This window comes from Cephus cinctus, unplaced genomic scaffold (assembly GCF_000341935.2).
Source record: "Cephus cinctus unplaced genomic scaffold, Ccin1 Ccin1_scaffold1237, whole genome shotgun sequence".
NCBI classification, from domain to species: Eukaryota; Metazoa; Arthropoda; class Insecta; order Hymenoptera; family Cephidae; genus Cephus; species Cephus cinctus.
Genome location: NW_014333690.1, coordinates 48,906 through 59,509, shown reverse-complemented (window position 1 = coordinate 59,509; position 10,604 = coordinate 48,906). Strand labels below are relative to the sequence as shown.

Below are 10,604 nucleotides of genomic sequence, written 5' to 3'. Positions count from 1 at the left end.
GGGGGGGGGGGGGGGGGGGGGGACGAAGAGAGAAATGACAGAGGAAGTGATAAGAGCCAAGGCTTCCCTCTTCCGTGTCTCTTCTGGTTCCCCAGCTACCGCCCTCCATCGCTGCCGAGTTTACCTCGCTAATCCCTAATCTGTCTTACCTAATTTGACGAAGCAACTGAACGTAGGGCGGGTATTCGTCTCACGTGCGAGAAGCGCGATAACGCTACGGGGTCGTGTCCGACACATCGCGGGAACGTAGATTATATTCAAATCAGTTCGGCATATACGAGCGGTAGGCCAGTTATGGTAAATCAGTCAAGAACCTTAAATATTTATGAAACACGAGGAACAGGGTGCAGTTGTTATTGAGAGTCTTTCGATTTTTTTTGCCGCGTTAAAGACTCGTCTGTACAAATTATCTCAGGCCGAGTATATGGAGGTCTCCGGTGTTAACTAATGAATTTTTGGGAATACGAGGGTGGCATCTTTTTGTCATACGGCGCTCTAGCTATTCATCCCTTAGGTTTTTAACGACTCGCTCTGGCTGACTATGACTACACTATATATATATATACAGTAATGCGCAATTGAAGTGGAACACTTGAATTTTTGTGTATCTCTACGAAACTATGACCGATTTAAAAAAACCAAAGATATGTTTTTTAGGAAATTTCCTTCCCGTTCGAATGGTAAAAGTTTTATCCCGATCGGATACAAAATGGCCGAATGGCAGGGGTTGGAGTGAAAAAGTGCATTTTTGAACTTTTTGAAAATTTCGAGATCTAGTAGTTCCAGAAGGAAATTTATATTTCTAATCAGAGAACGAGAGAGAGCATCCTTCGGCAATAAAAAAACACCCCCATTGAACCCCTGTAGGATCACTCTAGGGGGAGTTACACCCCCTTGAAGTGAAAACACTTAAATGGCCATAACTTCCGAACGCGCCGGCCAATCTGGTCCAGTTTCTGAATGATATCATCTTTAATGATACTGCAGATTTTCACAAAATTATTGTTCTCGGAGATGATCCTGTGACAGAGATCTCGAGATTTCGCAAGCGCGCCCGAAGCTTCCCCGCTATTTTTCATAAGGAAAGCGATGAAATAGAAGTTTCATTTTCATCCACGTTGTAGCTGAGATTTCAACGATTAAAACGCGCCTTTAAACATCCAAATACGAGTACGCTAAGGGGTTACATTTTAATTTGAAAAAACGCCTAAATTTTGCGAATTCCGCTCGAGGCGCTCGGGGGACAAATGCTTGGCGCGCGTGGTAGGGTACTAGTCCCCCGAGCGCCTCGAGCGGAACTCGCAAAATTTAGGCGTTTTTTCAAATTAAAATGTAACCCCTTAGCGTACTCATATTTGGATGTTTTGGGGGTGTTTTTTTATTGCCGAAGGATGCTCTCTCTCGTTCCCTGATTAGAAATATAAATTTCCTTCCGGAACTACTAGATCTCGAAATTTTCAAAAAGTTCAAAAATGCACTTTTTCACTCCAACCCCTGCCATTCGGCCATTTTGTATCCGATCGGGATAAAACTTTTACCATTCGAACGGGAAGGAAAATTCCTAAAAAATATATTTTTGGTTTTTTTAAATCGGTCATAGTTTCGTAGAGATACACAAAAATTCAAGTGTTCCACTTCAATTGCGCATTACTGTATACACGAGCAACGAGCGTCTTCTAACGAGACAATTAATAACTTTTCAAATCTGTCCCCGGCAGGGACGTTTGGTAGCGCGTTGGCAAATAAATAGCAGATAAATAAAAGCATCCTCCCGTTCCATTCTATCGTATGGGGTTGCGTGTGCAGATGGCAACAATATGCCGTGAAATATTGCCCACGTTGTCCCCACGTAGGCAACGTGCGGACTCGGGACGCATACTACGATCGGTCTGACTTATACCCACGTGTACTGCTGCTTCTGACTACGGGTATATATGTATGTATATGGGTGTATATATATATATACTTGCGTTGGCATATACTAAAGTCCTCGAAATTCTCGGAGCAGCACGTTGCACCGGCGTGATGGTCCTCGTGATATTTCCAAGTGACTATATCGTGTTATGACTTTTAGAATGGGGAGCACAATAGGCCAGATCCGTGCGGGATAAAATAGTTATTATAATCGTTTTGGCTCCGGACGGGATTGGATACTATGAATCAAAAGTTTCCAAATAGAAGACGATAGTGCACAAATGACTGGATTAGAAAAATGTAGATCGTAATCGCATTTGGCAGACAGAATAAAATGAGTTCGGGCTCCCTTCTATCTAACGCCAACTATGTGTGTACCGACCGAGGATTCTTCTTTACCGACGCGTCAGCACGCGTCGGGCTCATCCTTTTATTTCAAATCCGTCCGTTTGAAAACGTTTCCCTTTTTCCAATTCGTCCTTCCGACGGAATCGTAGCTTTCCACGTGTTTCCCTTTGGGACGTTGATAATGAAAAAAGACTGGTCCGCACGAAATAAAAAGTGGAAGTCATGACTCGGGATGATCTCGAAACGAGGTTTCGGTTTGAAAATTGTTCAGGTGCCACAAGGGCATACAAGGAGGCATACAGGCATCCAGTCAGGCAAGAAGACTGAGAAAATGGGCAAAACGTCTCTTTGGGCAGCTTGGTAAGGAGCTCATTGAACAGTTTTTGGAAAAGCTTCCGAGTGATATATGGGCGTTGGGCATTGTCCCACGAAGGGCAGTCTCGCTCGAGAATAATGGATGATTTTTCGCATCTATTGTATCCGGAGGACACCAGCCGGGGGCCACCAGACATTGTTGCGAACCTTCCCGAAATACCGACCCCCTCTTTTCGTTTGATGGACCAATGAGGTCTCTTCCCCTCTAGCTCCCAATACCCGGGCGCCCCTATTTCTCAAACGTTCTCGAGTGGATAATTTTCTTGTTATTCGTTTGGCATTAGAGGATAGTAACAAGGCCGGTATATCGATCTGCCGATTGACACTCGGGGTGTCTCGAGTTCGAGTCTCGATCGGTTCCAGATAGACCTCAAGTTAAAAGATCCTACGTGGATAGACGCTTCGAGGCGAGGATTAAGAGAGGAGATATTGGATTTAGATAAAAGCCGGCCTATTTGTAAATGAGTACTGGATGCCGAGGCGTACGAGCGTTACGAGGACCGCTCACTTTTTTTTGCGGATGACTTTTTCTACCGATAACAATCAAATCCTCGGCAAAATCGAAAGGTGAAATCGAAGGCTCCCTATAACAATTATTTTCTTAATTGACGTACCTCGAGCGTGAATTGGGTTATATATCGGAAGCAGTCGGTGTATGGTAGCTTGAGAACAAAAATTTCTTAGGTACTTTCGAGCTGACTCGTTTGCAAAAGTATAACGGTAATTGTGACGCGTGCGATATAGAAAGGTATATACGTATATATATAATCTCTAGGAGATATATTGTAATTAGAACGCGTTGACGATGCAATAATTGGAGTTAGAATTGACCATTTATTTTTCATTGAAAGGCAATAACGTTTCGTTTCATAGTTGATACGCTTTAATGAAAAAGTCAATGCCTACCAAACTCAATTCTGCTACTGGAGTTTAAATAAAAATCGAGCAAGTTGAAATTTGTCTAATTGAAATTTGGGCTTCGCCAATTTCTAACGGTAAATACATTTGGCAGTTAATCGACCATTTTTTTCAACCCGTACTTTTTGTAGGCACGATCGGAGTGAGACAATAAAAATTTTCTTTTTTAGCCCATAAAACATTATGTTCGAGATCGTTAGGAATTTCGAAAATTTTAACACTGCTTGTCAATGGTTGTGAAAAATTTTCCTATCCATACATTTTTCGCAGGAGCCTCGAAAATTTGATTTCCCCAACACGCCCCTACGTTTAGCAAGTAACTTTCGTCGACATCAGTTCCCCTTTGCGAATAATCCCTAAGTGCCGTGTCCGCAAACATGCACTCACCTTTGCGCTTTGGCAAAGTGGCGGAAAGACTCGAGTATAGACTCCGAGGGCTAGTCAAGAGTCGGCATTCAGGTACAGGAGAGAGGGAGAGAGAGAGAGAGAGAGAGAGAGAGAGAGAGAGAGAGAGAGAGAGTCGAGTGAAAAAACATGAAAAAGAACCGCAAATCCGTGGGTAAGCGTAACTACCGGTTGATGCACCGATCATTCCGCCATGTTGGCTTTGAAAGGAAGAGCGCCATCGGCAGATGTTTCTTTAGCGTGGTAATTCGAGTGTTTGTCTGCTTGTAGTCTCTGTGTGTCCTGACGCTCGGAGACGCCCCAAACATTCGTCCATACATTTAGCAATCGGAACGAGTCAAGCAAGAGGTATGAATTCGTTTCCCATCTACTTCCGATCGACGCCAGGAAATAGACGACTTCCGGGGAAAAGAAGCGGGTCCGGGTCATTTAATAACATTAAATATAAAATTTGGAAAAATTACTTAAGTTCCAACTTGTACGATATCAGCAGTGCGTAACTTGCGAATCTGGGGGACTCTTAGACGTTGCAAACCATTAAAAGATGGCCCCTGAAAACCAAACCGATGTCGAGGCTCGAAACTAAAAATGTTGTTTGGGTTGTTAAAAAATAAAAATTTGTATGTAAATAATTCGTCAGGTAACTAGCGACTGTTTGACGTTGTCTATGAAACGATGCTTTTACCGTGAAATCGGAAAAATCGCGTGCCATCTTAATTCTCAAAAATGCAGTAGCCTAGTGTCCACGTAGGGGCAGTTTAGAGTCGTATATCCTTGCCGGTTATCTGAGTCGGATGCTACCGTTGCGACTCCCCCCGTGTGTCCACGTGAGTACATATGCATGCATACGCGCGCGTTCACCAAGAAAACGTATATATATACATATACATCCACGTGGGACGACTTTGACGTTCTTCCTTCCCATTACACCGTTTATACGTGTTTATATAAACGCGTGCATGTGTTTCGTGAAGAAGTCGAGATCAAACTCAGAGATTTTCAGAAACTGCCGGCATAAAAGATAGAGGCGCCACGGACACGGTATGCTGCCCATCTAGAGTTACCAGGGACGCAGCCAATCACATGTTCGCCCTCCACCTACAATTCCAGTCCTGGTTTTTTCTCTTTAACGGATTCATCGAATTCCTCGACTTCGTGGACTCCCAGGTCGACTCCAGGAACAGGACAATGTCCGATTTCTCAAGACACCCAGCTCATTGGGTCATATTCGTATGATAAAAAAAAAAAGTTTGTCAAGTCAAAAATTTGACCAATAAAAATTGACGTTTAAAAAATAAATTTTTTAATGATCAAAAAATTTCATACGAAAATGATTAATAGTGCACTAATTGCGATGACGTGTAAACCTTTTATAAATGAGTCCCATGACTGACAGGAGCGAATTGGTTTGCGTTCGAGGGTTCGTCCCTGGCGACTGGGTAGGGATCTTCTCATGCAAAACACGCGGTATTTATTCGAAGAAGGTGGCATTTTTTTTGGACACTGACCCGCCTGTATATAGTTGTCACGGTTTTCGAGGATATCTTTGCGCCAATCTACCGTAATTGAATATCTCCGACGAAAGAAAGAAGCTGCACGTAATATAATGCTTCTAGTGTTCCAGTATCTCGAGCAAGTAGATTCACGGGAGCCAATTGACATAGTTCTACAATGAGACGTACCGGTCGACATTAATTATGGCACCAGTTCAACCAATGAGAATCGGGGGCAATACGATCTCGATATTTGTAGAAAATAAGGTAAAATCGAAGCTCCGAACTAGACCGGCGAAACGAGAGTGTCGCGTCGACGAATAGGTAAGTGTACGGTAAATAGTTTTCAATGGGAATCATCATAATAGGGTATTGCCCACGGAAGCGTTCGAGAGTCCTCGAAGCAGATTCCGAGGAAGGCTATTGAGCGGTAACGTGGCGCTTTCCTTCCTGGATTTGAGGGTTTCGATGATTTCGGCATTTGGACGTGAAAGGAGAAAAAGGAAGGAAAAAAGCAAATCTCAGCCGGACACTTCTGGTATTGAAGGCTGCTGTGTATAAGGGACCGAGCGTGCCGGAATTCAGGAAGGCTTTGTTGGAGTGAGCGCTAAACGCCAGAAATCCTGAACAGTGATCGCGCTTGTTAAGGACTATTGTCGTTCTTTAGGGTTTTCGGTACGGTAGCCTATACTTGACCCTCGATGCCAATGACGCCTTTCCCTGTGCCAAAGACCCTTTTTTCCTGGACTTAGATCTGCCTAAAGTAGTCATACTGTTTAAAAGCTCAAAAATGTACTCGGATTACCGTCTTTCTGCCATGTTTTCCAAAAACTATCACAAGCAGCCTCGAGTGCACTTGCATCGTGCATTGACATTCGGAACAAAATTTTTGTTAAGAAATATGGATTTCTTAGAAAAAAAAATTGTATTTTTTTTTTATTAAGCCTTAACTTTCCAGTATAAGATAATGAAAGTCCACCTAGAAGTTACACGTATAATAAAGAAATATATCGAAAAATCATTTCGACGAAGGCCGACTAAATTCCTACTGCCTAAACTCAAAACAATAAGTGGAGCCGTTAAATGCATTTTAGTCACGGTTAATTTGGTTAGCCGACGTTTAGTCATTAATAGATGCTAGTACGCGATCGATTGGTATTTATTGACGGTCGATGATTCGACATTTTTTTCGTCTGGAAGTCTCCTCCTCCCTTCCAACCCCTCGACCCTGCCCTATCTTACCCGACCTTCTCAACACAGGCAATACCATTCGGGCCCCTTCCATTCTGGGCATCAGGGGCTGGCTTTCGTGTTTCTCGTGTGTGGCCAGTTGCGCCTTATTAATGACCAGCCCGAGGATCATCTAATGACGGGACAGGGCGTGGCGGGAAGATTGCTAAATTAGATCGTTCGCTCGGTATAGCTGGACCAGGTCGTTTCTACATTCAACGTTATAATTCGTCGATACTTGACCCAACTGACGTCATCACCATTCCCCATACAATGGATCACCAAGTAAATCAGAACGGCAACGTCCCGAGAATGAGGAAACGATGGCTACAAAAAAAAAGAAGAAAGTTAGAAAACTGCAGTACCGACTGCGTTACAGAGCAGATCGTTACGAGGACGAAGACGCAGGCGGAAATGTTGGCACTGAGATATGACGTTCATTTAACACAGAGCTTGAAACACAGAGCGTGTTTATCTATAAATCGACAAGGAGACCAGGCAGGAGTGGTGTCGGGTGGATGGGCCCAGCCCGGGCCCGTAGGTAGCCGAGTCGAACCGGGCCGCGGCGAAGCTGGACGGGCCTTCGCAAGGAGTGAAGGGGGCAGCCCGGGTCGGGGAGAAACATAATGTTTCCCACAGCGCGCGGAGTTGTATATTTTACGATATGGCGAGCAATTTGACATCTCGCATGAAACATAATTCACGCGAGCACGTAGGTAGGTTCGTGGGACTAGGGAGGCTGGAGGGACGGGAGGTCGGGCACGAGTCGGGTGTGTCGGTGCGTGGCCATGCGACCTCGGTGTGCGTGTCCGCTGGCCGCATCGAAACCATTAGAGGAAGACTCTTCGTAAATATAACGCACGGTGAACCGACACTTTTTTACTCTTTTTTTTTCCTCCGAGACTTGGACTTTCTTTTTTTTTCTTCCTTTTTATCGCTGATACGCCGTTGGCGTGCGTGGGCGCCGTTTCACGGTGCAATTTTATTTATTAGGATTTTTTGACTCGAATACTTTGCCAAGCTGGACGTTTTAGTAGAGAATCTTTTTTTTTTCTTTTTATATTTCTGTACGTCGCTAAGAACCAAATTACAATCAGGAATACTGTACGTGAGATAATTATCCCTTGACTCATATAGACTACAGTGCGTTACTTAACGGATATCGTATGTTTATACGTCATAGAATTATAGCATGTCGTCCACGAACGGGGAACAACTCGTGACGTTTGATCGGACGTTAACACTAAACCTACCGACATATTATATATACCTATTTCTATCGACGGCTGTCAAATGACCGTTTTTGAAATAGACATTATAGTCTTTTCCAGTTGATTGTAATTAATACAGAATTTAGCATAGTCGTGCAGTAAGTTGAAGAAAAATAAAAACCTGGAATTTAACAATTTTGTTTAAAGTCTCAAAAGCGGTCATTTGACCGCTCTGGTAGGTTTAGTGTTAAAAAGACTAGGTAACGGGGCTGTTACGTGTATAAGGCATACGTGTGATTTTTGTGGGACTGACCCCGATGCATAAACGACTGGGAAACATTACACAGCCGAGGTATCCCGAGTTACGTAGTTCACTGAACTTAGCTAATAGTAAGTTAATAAAGTTTCCGTATGGCTAACACGGGGTCGTGTCTATTAAATAACCCCCCCCCTCTCTCTCTCTCTCTCTCTCTCTCTCTCTCTCTCTCTCTCTCTCCACAAGTTAAAAAGTATCGTCGGAATTTTTCATGGGGAATTATAACGTCCATAGTAGACCTCTAATAATTGTACTGACAAAAGCGAGGCTATCGGGTTTCGAAATTAAATTACAATACAGTGCCCTTCGTCGTGCCACGGCGTCAAACCACCGAGACGTCCAATGATTTTGACGTGAGCTCGCCGAGCCGAGCGTCCCCGTGGGATAGAAGCGAATGGAAGCCTCGTGGGGCCTTAGGGCCCCCGGTGCTCTTGGAATTACAAGGATCCAAGTCCCCGGAGACATTCGTACTTTGGTCGAAAGAAAATTCTTCAACTCTACCGCAGCGCCATCCGTGCAGCCTGTCGACGTCGCACGAGCGTTTTACTTCGACAATCGCGCGCCCTGTGCCCGTAGGACTTTTCAGAAAGCAAATGTCGCGCCGTCGATCGTAAATTTTTCAGTGAAACGCGCGATTAAAGAAGAAAAAACCTCCAATGCAAGTACACAACGAACGGCATTTTTGTCAGGGTTGGAATTAGTAAAGCCGCGATGAAAATAACTTCGACGTCTGTTTCCCACACTAATTGGTCGCTGGTCTCCCCGCGTAAATGAGTATTGCCTATCGGCTAACAAGGGTCGAACTGATCCTGCGGGATGAATGAATATAAATAAATTTATCAATATACACACGTGTATGTATGACGGCCGTTGGATTCTCGAGTGAAACCGTAGCAAGGGCGGACATGCGCCCGTGTTTCGCCGAGGACACGGGTCACCCCTACATCTGCCCATACTAACGACCTATGTAAATGTTCTATCCGTTATCCTTGTCTCTTATCATTTTATCCTGCTCTCGTGGTTGTACGAGTCGAGGAAGGAGAAGAGAGGCGAAGGAGGAGGAGAGAGCGGGAGATGAGGGTCCAGCATTCCAGAGGCCAGGCTCGACCCGCGACCCCCGACCCTCGCCCCCTAAATCATCCACCGCTGGCCGCAATTCTGTTTTGTTTTTTCCGTTTCACGTCCACTCCGCCTCGTCCTCCCTATACTTTCGTTTCTTCTTCTTCTTCCTCCTCCTCATCCTTGCTCGCTACTTACATTTCTTTTTCTTTTTTTTTTTTTTTTTTAAAACGAGACTCGCGGAGACAACCGCGCTCCCCTAAGCAGATAGAGAACTGTGGGAAGAATTTCTTTTTTTTTTTTTTTTTTTTTTTTAAAACGAGACTCGCGGAGACAACCGCGCTCCCCTAAGCAGATAGAGAACTGTGGGAAGAATTTTTGCAAGCGTTAACCCTCGTTACGGTTGCCCATGTCGCAAGGTACGTTTTACTTATTCCCCACCCCCTCCTCCCTTCGCCCAGTGCTGCCCTCTGTGGTCCACTTTCAAAGGACAAACTTCATGCTCTCTCTCTCTCTCTCTCTCTCTCTCTCTCTCTCTCTCTTTCTCTCTCTCTCTCTCTCTCTCTCTCTCTCATTCGTAACCTCACATGGCGTCTTGGTTGGACTCTATATTTCCTTCGACCATTCTTCGAATCACAATGATTTTCCTTCGACTTCGATCGAAGCAACCTCATGCACGGTGACAACTGTACGGCTGTCATTACCAGAGCAATGGTTAGTATTAGGACAACAGGAAATGCCTAGTGACCATGACGATAATTCCAGTAAGATTTACGAAGTAACTAGTAAGGACAATGATAAATAAGTACAACTACAATGACCGACGTTGACAGAATTGTCAGTCGCTACTATACTACCACTTGCCCTCCAAATAGTAATCATTCTTCTAGTAATTACATTTTCTGCGACTATACATAGTCAAGTCAATGTACTCCGAATGCGCATTCAGACCACGAGAAAGCATAGTACTGAATTTGAGGAAATACCTTCAAATCGACCTCAGCACTTTCTCGGGGTGAAAAGCTGAGCGCTGGTATAGCAGACAGAAGGGACGAGGAGAAGGGAAAGACTAGGAGGAGAGAGAGAGAGAGAGAGAGAGAGAGAGAGAGAGAGAGAGACAGAGGCGGGGCACGAAGAACAGATTGAATCTGGATGCTAGGGTAAATAAGCATCGCGTATAAATAAGGTCTTGATGCGAAGGATCAGTAGGCACAGGTAAAGCAAGGTGGACGGATGTAGCTGATGATGAGAAATATAAGCGAGAAGTAAAACCACGATAAATACTAAGCGGTTTCATTCATCGTAAGCGATAGCCACCCCCCCCCCCCCCCTCTC

At 44.4% G+C, this 10,604-nt stretch overlaps 1 protein-coding gene across 1 annotated transcript in view; it reads right to left on the bottom strand.

Annotated features, from left to right (window-relative positions):
• Positions 1-10,604, bottom strand: part of LOC107272697 (pair-rule protein odd-paired) — a 25,093-nt gene that overhangs the window by 4,013 nt on the left and 10,476 nt on the right. The window lies entirely within an intron of this gene.